This window comes from Hippocampus zosterae, chromosome 1 (genome assembly GCF_025434085.1).
Source record: "Hippocampus zosterae strain Florida chromosome 1, ASM2543408v3, whole genome shotgun sequence".
NCBI classification, from domain to species: domain Eukaryota; kingdom Metazoa; phylum Chordata; class Actinopteri; order Syngnathiformes; family Syngnathidae; genus Hippocampus; species Hippocampus zosterae.
The window spans coordinates 19,850,478-19,863,030 of record NC_067451.1 but is presented as its reverse complement, the minus strand read 5'-3'; the positions used below and the strand labels follow the sequence as shown (position 1 = coordinate 19,863,030).

Sequence of the window (12,553 nt, the reverse complement as noted above, 5' to 3'; positions counted from 1 at the left end):
TGTTGAGTCCATGAATTGTGAGCCATTCACGTCAGAGTGTGTTTGATCTGGTAAATTGATTAATAGCAATACTATTCACTCTTCACGCGTACAGATTGGGCTATAATTTGTACATGAGATGTCCAGAATGTCTTGGGGAGGGTTTGTTGGCAGAACAAAGGTGTGATTCCAAGCATGGGGCCAAACAGTGTTACCGTACATAATGTATACTTGTAGATGCAGCGATAACTTGTCCTGGAATTCACACACCCCCTTAACAGAATCCTAACTGTGATATTGCTGATTCAAATGTGATAGTGATACACACACACACACACACACTCCCACGCATATATCAAAAATACTATACTGTAATTCAAAGAATAAAAAAAAAACGCAGTTCAAATAGAAATCTTGTGAGACTTCGGCTTCGTGAGAATCTAAAAGAGTTTTGTGTCGTGATGACGCCACAAAAGCATACCAGTTAGGAAAAGTGATGAGACTCATCAAACCGAAAATTGCACTTACTCTAACATGGAGTTATGATAAGGTCTGGCTGCTTAATACAATACAAGCAAAACATATCATTGAATTATAAGTTTTACATCCATGTGCTGTGCCATACTCACAAAAACAAATATTTGGCTTTCAAGTAAAATTTCAGGATGAACCTAAAATGTATTACAACCTTTGCAGGTGATGTTAGTTTGACCTTCTCTAAACTTTTGTGTGCAAATGTCCAACTGTTTTTGCCCAACTTGCTGTTCTCAAAGAGCTGAACAGCAAGAATCACAACATCTTTTTGATTCATAAACTGACCAACAGACTATCAAGGACGTCCACTTCTACAGCTTTCTGTGACTCTTCCATTTTCTCTGTTGCGGCCTGCTGATGACACTCTTTGACACGCTAAGCTCAGTGGTGTAAATATCTACGGTGCAACCGATGCAATGGGCTGTGGCATTAGGTGTTAAGAGTGCCATGAAGGAAGCGAAAAAAACAGCTGTCTAAAATTCCCACAGACAAATGAATCACTTGTTAGTCATAACGTGCATCGACATGATGTGAAGCGTGCAAAAAAATACGTTAGCTGTGGGTTAATTCTAAATGACTATGGTGGACTTCACACATCGAGAACTCTACGATCTTATTCTGCCTTCATACGCCAAAGTTATATATTATAGCAATTTTCTCGTGTAGTGCAAGCCTACCAGACCATTTCACAGAATTGGTGGGATTTAAATTCAGAGGAAAGTACTTGTGACCTTTTGTTGTTATTTTTGTAATGCCTTTTGTACCTGTATATATTCAAAGAGATTTTAAAAAACTGAATACGATGCATTGGAACATTTTTTTGTGATCCTGTATTTTTCATCTTCAAAATACCGGTACAAATCACAATATTAAAATAGTATGCTGTGTGTTGAAGCGTCTATGTGGGTAGCATGCGCTTGTGTTTAGGGCAATGGTCTGGGCACAAAAAATGTTTTTGCACAGTGGCCCGGTCACCATGATGTCACTCCACTGGCTAAGCCCATTGGCCAATTCCCACTGAGAATATCATGTTTGAGCCTATGCAGTGGTAAGATACTCCTGACTGAGTGAGGATTCTCCTGATGGCAGCTATCCTTGGTCATTGACCAATGCTTATGTGCAATTTCATCACATGGCTTACTTCAAAGACCTCCTCAATTCCTACATGCCATCTTTTGGAGAACCAGAGTCTATGGACTCTGATGTATGCTCTCCTTTCTCTGGGGTTAAAATCACCGTGGTGCTTAAAGAGATCCTTGTGGCAAAGCCCTAGTAGTGGATAATATGGTCATGAGCTGTGAGTTGTGAACAAAAGAATGAGATCCCGTATACAAGCGGATGAGATGAGTTTACTCTGTCGGGTGTCCGCACTCTCCCTTAGCCTCCTGACTACCAGTAGTTCAATTTTGTCCTCTGTAGTGGACATTTGTGAACCTAAATATCTCCCACTCAGTGCATCCAATTGCATTAACTTCTTTTGTGCTTTAAAGAGGACATTCAGTGCTTTCCAATGATACTAAATTGTAGGGGTGGGGCTTTGTTACTTTGACTTCTCAATAGAAGAAAATGGCTTCCCTCACTGCAAGCACTTTTCGTGGGAAGAGGAAAAGTAATACTTTTTATCAAACACATTTTGTCTTGAAATGCTGTTGGCATTTTATTTATAAGACTCCTATGAACACGTTAAAGTGTTGTTTGAGGTGTTTTAAGTGTATTTGAGCCTAGTATTCAAGTGTTTAAAAATGTCCTCTGGAGTGGAATTTCAAAAATTTCTTTTGGAGTCGTCCAATTACTTCACATAGATTGGGGAATTTCAAAATAAATGTGATTGGACAACATTTTTTCTTCCTGGTAGTCAGGAGGATATAGGGGCTCACGTTGACAACCTCCAAGTGGTGAGCCCTGGTAATCTACAAATCTGTAGAGCGAATGTCAACAATTAGAAACAGCAACCCCCTCCGGGGTGGTAAAAGGATAAACTGACTCACTCACTGGATCATTCCAAACTCAAGATTTCTGGTTACAACCTGGCTGCTTGCACCAACAGCAGCATACATGGAATAGCCACTTTTGTGAAGAACTCTGCCACCTGGAACCCGATCAACTCATCACAAAGTGACGGTGAAGTGGAATGGTGTCACGTTGCGCCCGAGGCGATGAAAAATCGCCTCGTGCACAACAAAAATAACGAGGTGGATCCCAGGGAAAAGCAGACACGAAAAGATCTTGTATGAAACACAAAAGGTTTTAATAACGAACAGAAAGAGCCCGACAGGGAAAACGGTAACAAAAAACGCTGGTCAAATAAGGACCAGGAAATAAGGGAAACAACCGAAAACGCTCGCGGGAAAACAAAGAGCGAGGAAGTACAGAGATCAGTAAACTTAGAGCAATAACAATTTGGATGCAACGCGAATAACAATAGTAGTGGCCGTAAGGCAAAAAGGCAGCGAGTAATATCGAACGATGAAATAGCGCGAGAGAACAATGGCACCGTAAGGAATTCTCCGGCAGTGAGTAAACTGCCGGAGTCTCCTAATAAAGGAAGCATAATCATCCCGAATGAACAACAGGTGTGCAGTCGGCGGGGAGAAAGCCCGCCCCCTGCAGGCAGGCACGGAACGTGACAAATGGACGGCAACGGAAAGTGAAGGCACCACCGTAGTCAATGTGTACAAACCACCAAGCACAAAATTGCAAGGCAATTCCATTCCTGCCTTTGCCTCTCCTTGAATATATAGCGGAGATTTCAATTCCCATAGCACCACACGGGGCTACCAAACCACTAATCCAGATGGTGAAACACTTGAAAGCTGGGCCTCAGCCGCTGGCTTAGAACTGCTCTACGATCCAAAAAAAACATACAGCTTCCACTCCAGAGGATTGAACACAACAACTAACCCAGACTTGGCTTTTGCCAACATTAATGGACCCATTCCAGAGCGGTTAATCCTCAATCCGTTTCCCAAGTCACAGCATAGACCATCACTCATACTCCCGGCTAATCCAATTAGGCCAATACCAAGCAAAGCTGTGAATAGATGGAACTTTCGAAAAGCCAACTGGAACTAAATTCAGGCGCTTAGCTGATAACAATATCTGTCACCTACCAGACCCAACATCAGCAGACCTGAATACGTCTTATATGTTGTTCTGTAAAGCCCTATACAAAGCCGCAAAAAGAACAATTCCACGCGCTTACCGTCACCAACTCATACCAACATGGGACGAGGAACGTGACAGCCACTACAAAGACTTCCTGTCTGCCGCAACCAGTGAAGAAGCAACCAAGACTTCCACCGACCTCGTGCAATGCCTCAACGCAAAGCGTAAGAAACGTTGGGAAGACAGGGTCCAAAGCATAGACTTCACACACTCCAGCAGAGCAGCTTGGAAGACCTTCAATCGCCTCACAGGACGCAGCTTTCAACCCAAACGCTGCCCTGTCACCGCCAACTCGATTGCACATCAGCTATGGAAAGTATAAAGAGGCTGACAAAGTCCATGACCTCCGAGTGAAACAAGAATGCACCAGATTATGGAATGCTCCAAGCGTTGATGGCTTCCTCTCAGCTCCCTTTTCCACCAAAGAGCTAACCTCTGTCATCAAACAGATCAAGACTGGCAAAGCTCAGGGCCCTGATAATATTCCATCTGAGTTCTTGAAATACTGTGGCCAAAAATGCATGAACTGGCTATGCAAATACCTCTCAGCCTGTATGAAACACCAGTCTATACCGAAGATCTGTCGGAAAGCTACTGTGGTTTCCCTGCTGAAACCACATAAACCTCCCGACGACCCAAGGAGCTACCGCCCTATCTCACTGCTATGTGTTCCGTATAAGATCTTGGAACGACTTCTCCTGAACAGACTTGACTCAGTGGTTGACCCCCAGCTGCCTAAAGAACAAGCTGGCTTCCGACATGGACACTGTACCACCCACCAAATAATCAAGCTGACCAGTACTACTGAAGATAGCTTCGAGAAGTGAAGCAAGGCTGGAGTTATCGTGGTTGACCTAACTGCGGCATATGACACTGTATGGCATCAAGTCCTGATACTGTAGCTTCTCCAGATGATTCCGGACAAGCAAATGGTTCGCTTCCTGAGAAATATTCTGGCAAACCGAAGCTTTGTGCTAAGGACCAGCGACGGACAACGCAGTCGACCGCGCCGCTTGAGAAATGGAGTACCACAGGATCATGCCTCTCGCCTATCCTCTTTAACATCTTTATCAGCAATATGCCCAAAACCAAGTCTCATCGATATGGATATGCTGACGATCTTGCACTATGCTACTCCCACAAAAGCTGGCACATGGTGGAAGAATCACTAACTGCTGATATGGCATTGATAGCGGAATACCTGAGAACGTGGAGACTTAAAATGAGCTTGGCAAAGACTACCACCACACCTTTCCACCTAAATAACATGGAATCCAAGCGCCAACTCACTGTCTACCTGCATGGGACTCCACTCCCACATAACCCATCCCCCACGTATCTAGGAGTGAAGCTCGACCGACAGCTCACATATAAACAGCACATAGATGCTCTTCGTGCCAAAGTAACAGCTCGAAACTGTCTGCTGAGACGCCTAGCTGGCTCATCCTGGGGTGCAAGCACTCACACACTCCGTACAAGTGCTCTTGCACTGACTTACAGCACAGTTGAATACGCAACACCAGTGTGGTGCCGAAGTACCCATTCAAAGAAGATTGATGTTGCCCTCAAAGACACCATGAGGATAATCACCGGATGTCTGCGTCCCACCCCCACGGAGTTCCTACCAGTATTGGCAGGCATTGGCCCAGCCAGCTTACTTAGAGAAAAAGCTACCCACTGCCTTGCTCAACATGCTCTGCTGGACAAAAAACATGCCCTAAACCAGTTGATCGCCGAGGTACAACCTGGAAAGCGCCAAAGGCTAAAATCTCGCCACCCTTTTCCTCATCATGCTGCAGAACTTCATGATTGCAACTTTAACATCCTTGAAGCATGGAGAAGTAGTTGGGATAAAACTGCAAGACACAACCAGTTCATGGCCCAACTCAACACCAAACCCCCACCTGGCTCAACGCTACCCCGGAAAGTCTAGGTACGACTCAACCGCCTAAGAAATGGGGTAGGCCATTTCAACGACAACATGTTCCGATGGGGTCTTGCCGAATCACCATTCTGCGACTGTAAACCAGAACTCCAAATTGCAGAACATCTCCTCTACTACTGTCCCATTCATCGACCAACACATGGCGACTTGAACCTCACAGCACCTAATGAATCTACTGTCCAATGGCTGCAACATCTGGACATTTAACACCGCAAGGCTGCCCTCATACGCGAGAGAGAGAGGAGGATATAGATAACGTGAGAGACTCAGAGTCAAGCTCCTCTTGAGAGGAGCCAAATGAGGTGGCTCGGGCATCTTAACAGTATGCCTCCTGGGCGCCTCCCTGTTGAGGAGTTCCGGGGCGTGTACCACACTAATGACCCCTCGAGGTTGACCCATTTGTGGTTATCCTTCATATATTTCTACAGTATGTTCCCATTTCAGAAAACTTTAGGCGCTTGCATTGTATCCCCACATACTTCCTGTGCACTACAAATGCGACATACTGCATATTTTTTTCTCGCACTGATGACGTACATACACAGCACCTACTCCTTGTCTTCCAGAATATCTGTGCTATTTTTACGCTGGCCTTGTGTGTGTGCTTTTTATGCTGTCACTCATTCTTTGTCTGGACACCATGTTTCTCTCTGTCGCTGTCACGCACATGCAGATGCTTCAAACATGTGCGTCGGCCCTTATGAGTTGCTGTCTCATTGACGTGTTTTGGTGACGTTCACTCTTGCACATGTCATATTTGGCTTGGACAACTGACACATTGACACCCTGGTTTCTATGGTTCCAATAGAATAGAATAGAATAGAATAGAATAGAATAGAATAGAATAGAATAGAATAGAATGGAGCAGCCAGAGACCCATAACATGCATAACCGTTAAATTACCCTGCAATGACCAGTTCTTTTTGTCTTGCACATATAAACCTGAGTCGTTGGGTCTATCATTCCTGTAGACCAGGGGTGTCCAAACTTTTTGCCAAGGGGGCCAGATTTTATGTGGTAAAATGTCGGGGGGCCGACCTTGGCTGACATTCTTTACATTGAACAACAATATTGTTCAAGAAATTTTAGTAAGCCAGTCTGTTTCACATTTCCATTTTTATTTTAATTTCAACAATCTTAAGAATGTCTTTTGGTTCATTTGAAACAGGTATCTTCCGAGCCGCTTGATCCTCACTAGGGTCGCGGGGGATGCTGGAGCCTATCCCAGCTGTCTTCGGGCAGTAGGCGGGGGACACCCTGAATCGGTTGCCAGCCAATCGCAGGGCACACAGAAACGAATGCATGTTCTCCCCGGGCCTGCGTGGGTTTTCTCCGGGTGCTCCGGTTTCCTCCCACATTCCAAAAACATGCGTGGCAGGCTGATTGGACGCTCTAAAATTGTCCCCAGGTGTGAGTGTGAGTGCGAATGGTTGAAACAGGTATATCAAATGCAACTGCTTATTCACTTGACTTTTTCTTAAACAGAAGTCTCCTAAGTGCAAATTGATTGATTTGAAACATAAAATGTATCACCATGACTTTTCAATAGTCACAAAACCTTTGACTCGAACAACAGGGAAATGAACATGCAATACACATATCCACAACTGCAAGGATCATTTGAAATATGACATATCAGTCAATATAAACACGGAGTGATGCCTTGTTAACTCGTGAGTGATGCCCTCTAGTGTCTAAATGCTATTACTCATTTAGTGAATGCTATTACTCATTTAGCCACTAGAGGGAAGCAGTACTCTATGAAACATCACTCACCAGTCTATGAGACCTCAGTCAATGCAACACGTGTTCCATTGCGCCCAACCTGCGGGCCAGACGGCACTGATTTTATGACGGGCCGAGGGCCGGATGAAATTCGACCGCGGGCCGGATTTGGCCCACGGGCCGGACTTTGGACATGTGCTGTAGACTGTCAATCCTCCAACAGTGTGAGAACTAAAATATTAAGGCAATACAATGACCCAATACAACAGTTACTGTGGATCAGAAACATTCAGTCATATTCCTTTTTAGAGTAACAAAACAATGTGATCAAAGTTTTTACTGTGTAGATGGATAGATAGATAGATAGATAGATAGATAGATAGATAGATAGATAGATAGATAGATAGATAGATAGATAGATAGATAGATAGATAGATAGATAGATAGATAGATAGATAGATAGATAGATAGATAGATAGATAGATAGATAGATAGATAGATAGATAGATAGATAGATAGATAGATAGATAGATAGATAGATAGATAGATAGATAGATAGATAGATAGATAGATAGATAGATAGATAGATAGATAGATAGATAGATAGATAGATAGAGAAAGAGAGAGAGAGTCATTAGAAAAAAAAACAAGTGCATGAAACAAGCCTTAAATGCGATGAAACATCAAGCCCTTGTCACCGATCTCAAAAGCTGTGGGCCTGTCCACTGAATCTATGAATCCAGGCCCTGGTGAAAAATGGATGTTAATTCACAAAGCCTTTTTCTTATGCCTACAAATCTTCATATGTTTGAGCTGCCAAAATGTATGTCCATGACATACCCCTCGTCATTGCAGGTGAGTATTTTCTTTATCCACTGTATAGGTCATGTGTATTACTGATCAATAATTTCAAACCATCCCTACCAAATGTAAAAGTCTATTGGATGCCACCTTCCTTTCAGTCACTCCTCTTGGAAACCATGCTGATATTCGTAATGAGCAACCCTTAGAATGACTTCAACTCCATTTATCGACGTTTCACCCAAACTGAGTGAACTTCATCAAGGCACTGAACAAGTTGTGTCAAGATGCACTCACATTCCCAAGAGCCGAGCCACTGTTGTGCCAAAGTGGTCGAAAATGAAACCACTTGCGACTGTCAGAAAATTATTCATGAAGGATGCAATGGTGAAGACCAGGGAGAGCTGCTCATCTTGTCCACTGCAATCTGAAAGACCCAAGGAAGAAGCCAATGTTACACCTTTTATTCAAGATCAAAAGTATGAGAATCGTAAGCTGACCTAAAACCTGTGAGCCATTGATTCCTGTGCTGTTGACACACAGATAGTTGAAGTAACCCTCCTTCTTGAGGACGAAAACAAGTGAGGCCCACCCAAATAAGATGCCTGCAAAACAAAGACACTCCACCAGGCCCGTGATGAAGGTTAGGGCTCGTCGCATCCCCAAACGAGTCTGACAGTCCGGCATGGTCCCTACTTCTGGCACTCAGACGCACACCAGTGGAAGCTGTGTTCACACCTGCAGACACCGGCCAAAAATAACCAAAGATTAGAGGCAAACATATTTTAGTTATATGAACTTTGAGTTTGTTTTCTGATTACTTTTCTTTTTTTTCCCCATCCCCATTCACTGGCAGAACAGAGGGGGCTCAAAAGAGTAGTCGAGACAGCGCAGAGGATCATCAGCTGCCCCCAACCCTCCGTGAAGGACATTGAAACGTCCACTTGCATCGGAAGAACAGAGGCAGTCACAAGTTACATCACCCACCTAGTTTGTGGCAGGAGCTCTCGGTCCATCAAGACCTGAATAAACAAACTCGGCCACCCATCACTGCACTGACCTCACACTAACACCAACACTCTTTGCATATTGCCGCACCAAGGTAGACAAGTAAGTTTGCAGATCTGACACTTGGAGAGAAAGTTTTTGTCCACATCAAGTATTTTCTATAAAGGTGTCATTCATCCATTTCACTCGTCATTCCCATTTATTTTACAACATATTTTGGATGTTGAATTATCGTTATTCTCGATGAAATCTGTTTATGTTGGTATTTTCGGTTGTCTGGAATGGATAACATTGGATTTACATTATTTCCTTCGGACAATTGTCCTTTGGGCAGCCACGGGACTACCGGGCTTAGCATGTCGGCTTCACAGTGCAGAGGTACCGGGTTCGATTCCAGCTCCGGCCTCCCTGTGTGGAGTTTGCATGTTCTCCCAGGGCCTGCGTGGGTTTTCTCCGGGTGCTCCGGTTTCCTCCCACATTCCAAAAAAAACATGCGTGCCAGGCTGATTGAACACTCTAAATTGTCCCTAGGTGTGAGTGTGAGTGCGAATGGTTGTTCGTCTCTGTGTGCCCTGCGATTGGCTGGCAACCAATTCAGGGTGTCCCTCGCCTACTGCCCGAAGACAGCAGGGATAGGCTCCAGCACCCCCGCGACCCTAGTGAGGACCAAGCGGCTCGGAAGATGAATGAATGAATGAATTCTCCTTTGAATTTTGTTCAATTTAATTTTAGTCTGACTTTTTGGACTGCGTTTATCAAAACAAACAAATAAATAAAAAAAGGTTCCGCTGTACTATCCTTTGAAGAGTCAGCATCTCCGACTCCAGCGCTACCGTACCTTCAACATTTGTGGTTTATAGCCATTGCACTGCATAATTTGGTTTGCGTGGTTACTAATATTGTTTGAGATTTGTCATTCTTGAAACACAAACGTGGAGTTGCACCCCAATTTCACTGTATCTTGTTTGTGGCAAGATACAGTGTTAGCTGTACCCAATCCCAGTAGACATGAAGCGAGAGGCACAACACTCACAAAGAAATATAACTTCTTGGGTTCATTGTCCTCTGAACTTCATTTCTTCAGTTTGACAAAAATAACCATTGTGAGACAGAGGTTTTCTTATCTTATCATAACATGTGCAGTTAAGTAGAAAAAGAGAACAGACCTTTGATGCCCTCCTTCCCGCTGTGGTGGATCTCACAGTTCACATCGCCATCTGTTCTGAATCTTTCGCTTCCTTTTAGATAGATAGATTAAAACCACAATTCGGAATGGTAACCCTACTTTGAAATCCTAAAACTGTGATATAAATTGTGACCCTACTTTCAAACCCAAACTCTAGTTTAAAATCCTATTTTGAAACACTAATCCTAGTTAACAACTAGGGAAGTTCGGTAACACTTTTTCCCAGGCCAATACCAGTACGAGTACTTAACTCTTATATACCAAGTAACTGATACCACCAGCACTTTTGAGAGATAGCATTTGTATTAAACTAATGACAAGAGTGTAACCCTAGTTCAAAAGCCGATTTTGAAAGCCTAACACTTGTTTAAAACCCTACTGTGAAATCCTCACCATAGTTTGAAACCCTAACCCTTGGTTAAATCTTATTAAAAAACCTAAATATGAATTAAACCCCTACTTGGAAACCCCAGCCCCAATAAAAACCTACTTTGAAACTCTTACCTCTAATGCAAAATCCTACTTTGAAATGCGAACCATAATTTCAAATCCTACGACAAGGGAAAAGAGGAGAGTATGGTGAGATTAGGGCATTTGACTCCTGTGATTTAAGATCATGTGCACAACTGTTATCATGCAAAACAATTTGAGTCTGAAACAAGAGTAAAACTGTAAACGTGGAATTGTTTGTCAAGAAAACAAAAAAGAACATGACTATTATGAGCACGCATGAGTCACACACCGCCTCAGCTTGGTTTTTCAGCAGATTTGACAGCCTTTGTTTGTTGACACAGTCACACCCTCTGATGTCGTCAAGCATTTACATTTCCACGATTTCTATAAATGTGAACGCCACATCCTGGGTAACAAGCATGCATCTGCTATTATCTTGATAACCACATATTGTATTGGCTTTTGGATTTGAAGTACAGTAATTGAGCACATCCATCTGGTCTTTGACAGATTTTTTCGTGCATTTGTCCATCTTTTAGATGTCATCGTCAATTGTTCAACAATAAAGAATATTCAGGGATTACTATTCATTCATTCATTCTCCGAACCGCTTAATCCTCACTAGGGTCGCGGGTGGTGCTGGAGCCTATCCCAGCCGTCTTCAGACAACAGGCGGGGGACACCCTGAACCCTTTGCTAGCCAATCGCAGGGCACACAGAGACGAACAACCATGCACACTCACACCTAGGGACAATTTAGTGTGATCAATCAGCCTGCCATGCATGTTTTTGGAACGTCGGAGGAAAACCCACGCAGGCCCGGGGAGAACATGCAAACTCCACACAGGGAGGCCGGAGCTGGAATTGAACCCGGCACCTCTGCACTGTGAAGTCGACGTGCTAACCACTGGACTACCGTACCGCCCAGGGATTACTAAAAGTAACAAAAGTACACAAGCCCTGTATTCATCTGTGCTACTATCGTTGTTATGCACTGATTTTCAATTACAAGTACCAGAAGTGTGACTTAAGCAGGATGAAGCAGTTTAGATCAGAGATGATATCAACATTTAAACGAGTGCCAAAATATTACATGAAAGGATTAGCAAATAGAATGAGGTGGTGGAGTCCAATATGCATTGCCCATTGACAGGCAATTCAATTCAAATTGCAATTCAAACAATAGTTTAATCCCTTTTTCTAATTGCGGCCTGAGATAATACATTTGTGGCACTTTTCCACTTTTGTTGGAGGAAAACACAATTTACAACCATGATACAACTCAAGACATATATACTAAACTAGCTGGTTCGCCGCCCTCCGGGCGGCTCATCAGCTAGTTCCTGCGGAAGGCTGGTAAGGTGGTGGTTCGCCGCCCTCCGGGCGGCTCATCAACTAGTTCCTGCGGAAGGCTGGTAAGGTGGGCCTTCGGCCCACAAAAGTGTTGTTGCTTGGTTAAACTTTTTGTTCATCTTCATTGCGTATCGCGAAAATAAAGAGATGTTTAGCTCTACTAAATAACTAACAATGTCGTTGCAATGCTTGTGGGTAGACAACATTTTTTCGCTAAGATGCCCGCGCGATCGTAGTGAGCCACTGCCTGAGCGGCGCAGTGGCGGCGCGCAGCGGCGCGGTGAAGTAGGTACGTTTTGAAAAGGGACAGACGGAAGGACAGACCGCGTGCGGGACGACGCGCAATATATATATATAGATGAGTTCACAACAATGTTACGAAATCGCTCTCAAACTGGGATCCC

General features: G+C 43.7%; 1 long non-coding RNA gene across 1 annotated transcript; it reads right to left on the bottom strand.

Moving 5' to 3' along the window:
- Positions 1–8,360: 8,360 nt before the first annotated feature.
- LOC127603461 (uncharacterized) lies at positions 8,361–10,404 on the bottom strand. The gene is made up of 3 exons (XR_007963056.1): positions 10,324–10,404; positions 8,650–8,887; positions 8,361–8,576 (listed from the first exon to the last, which is right to left on the bottom strand). It is a non-coding gene; the product is annotated as an uncharacterized LOC127603461 (long non-coding RNA).
- Positions 10,405–12,553: the final 2,149 nt, after the last annotated feature.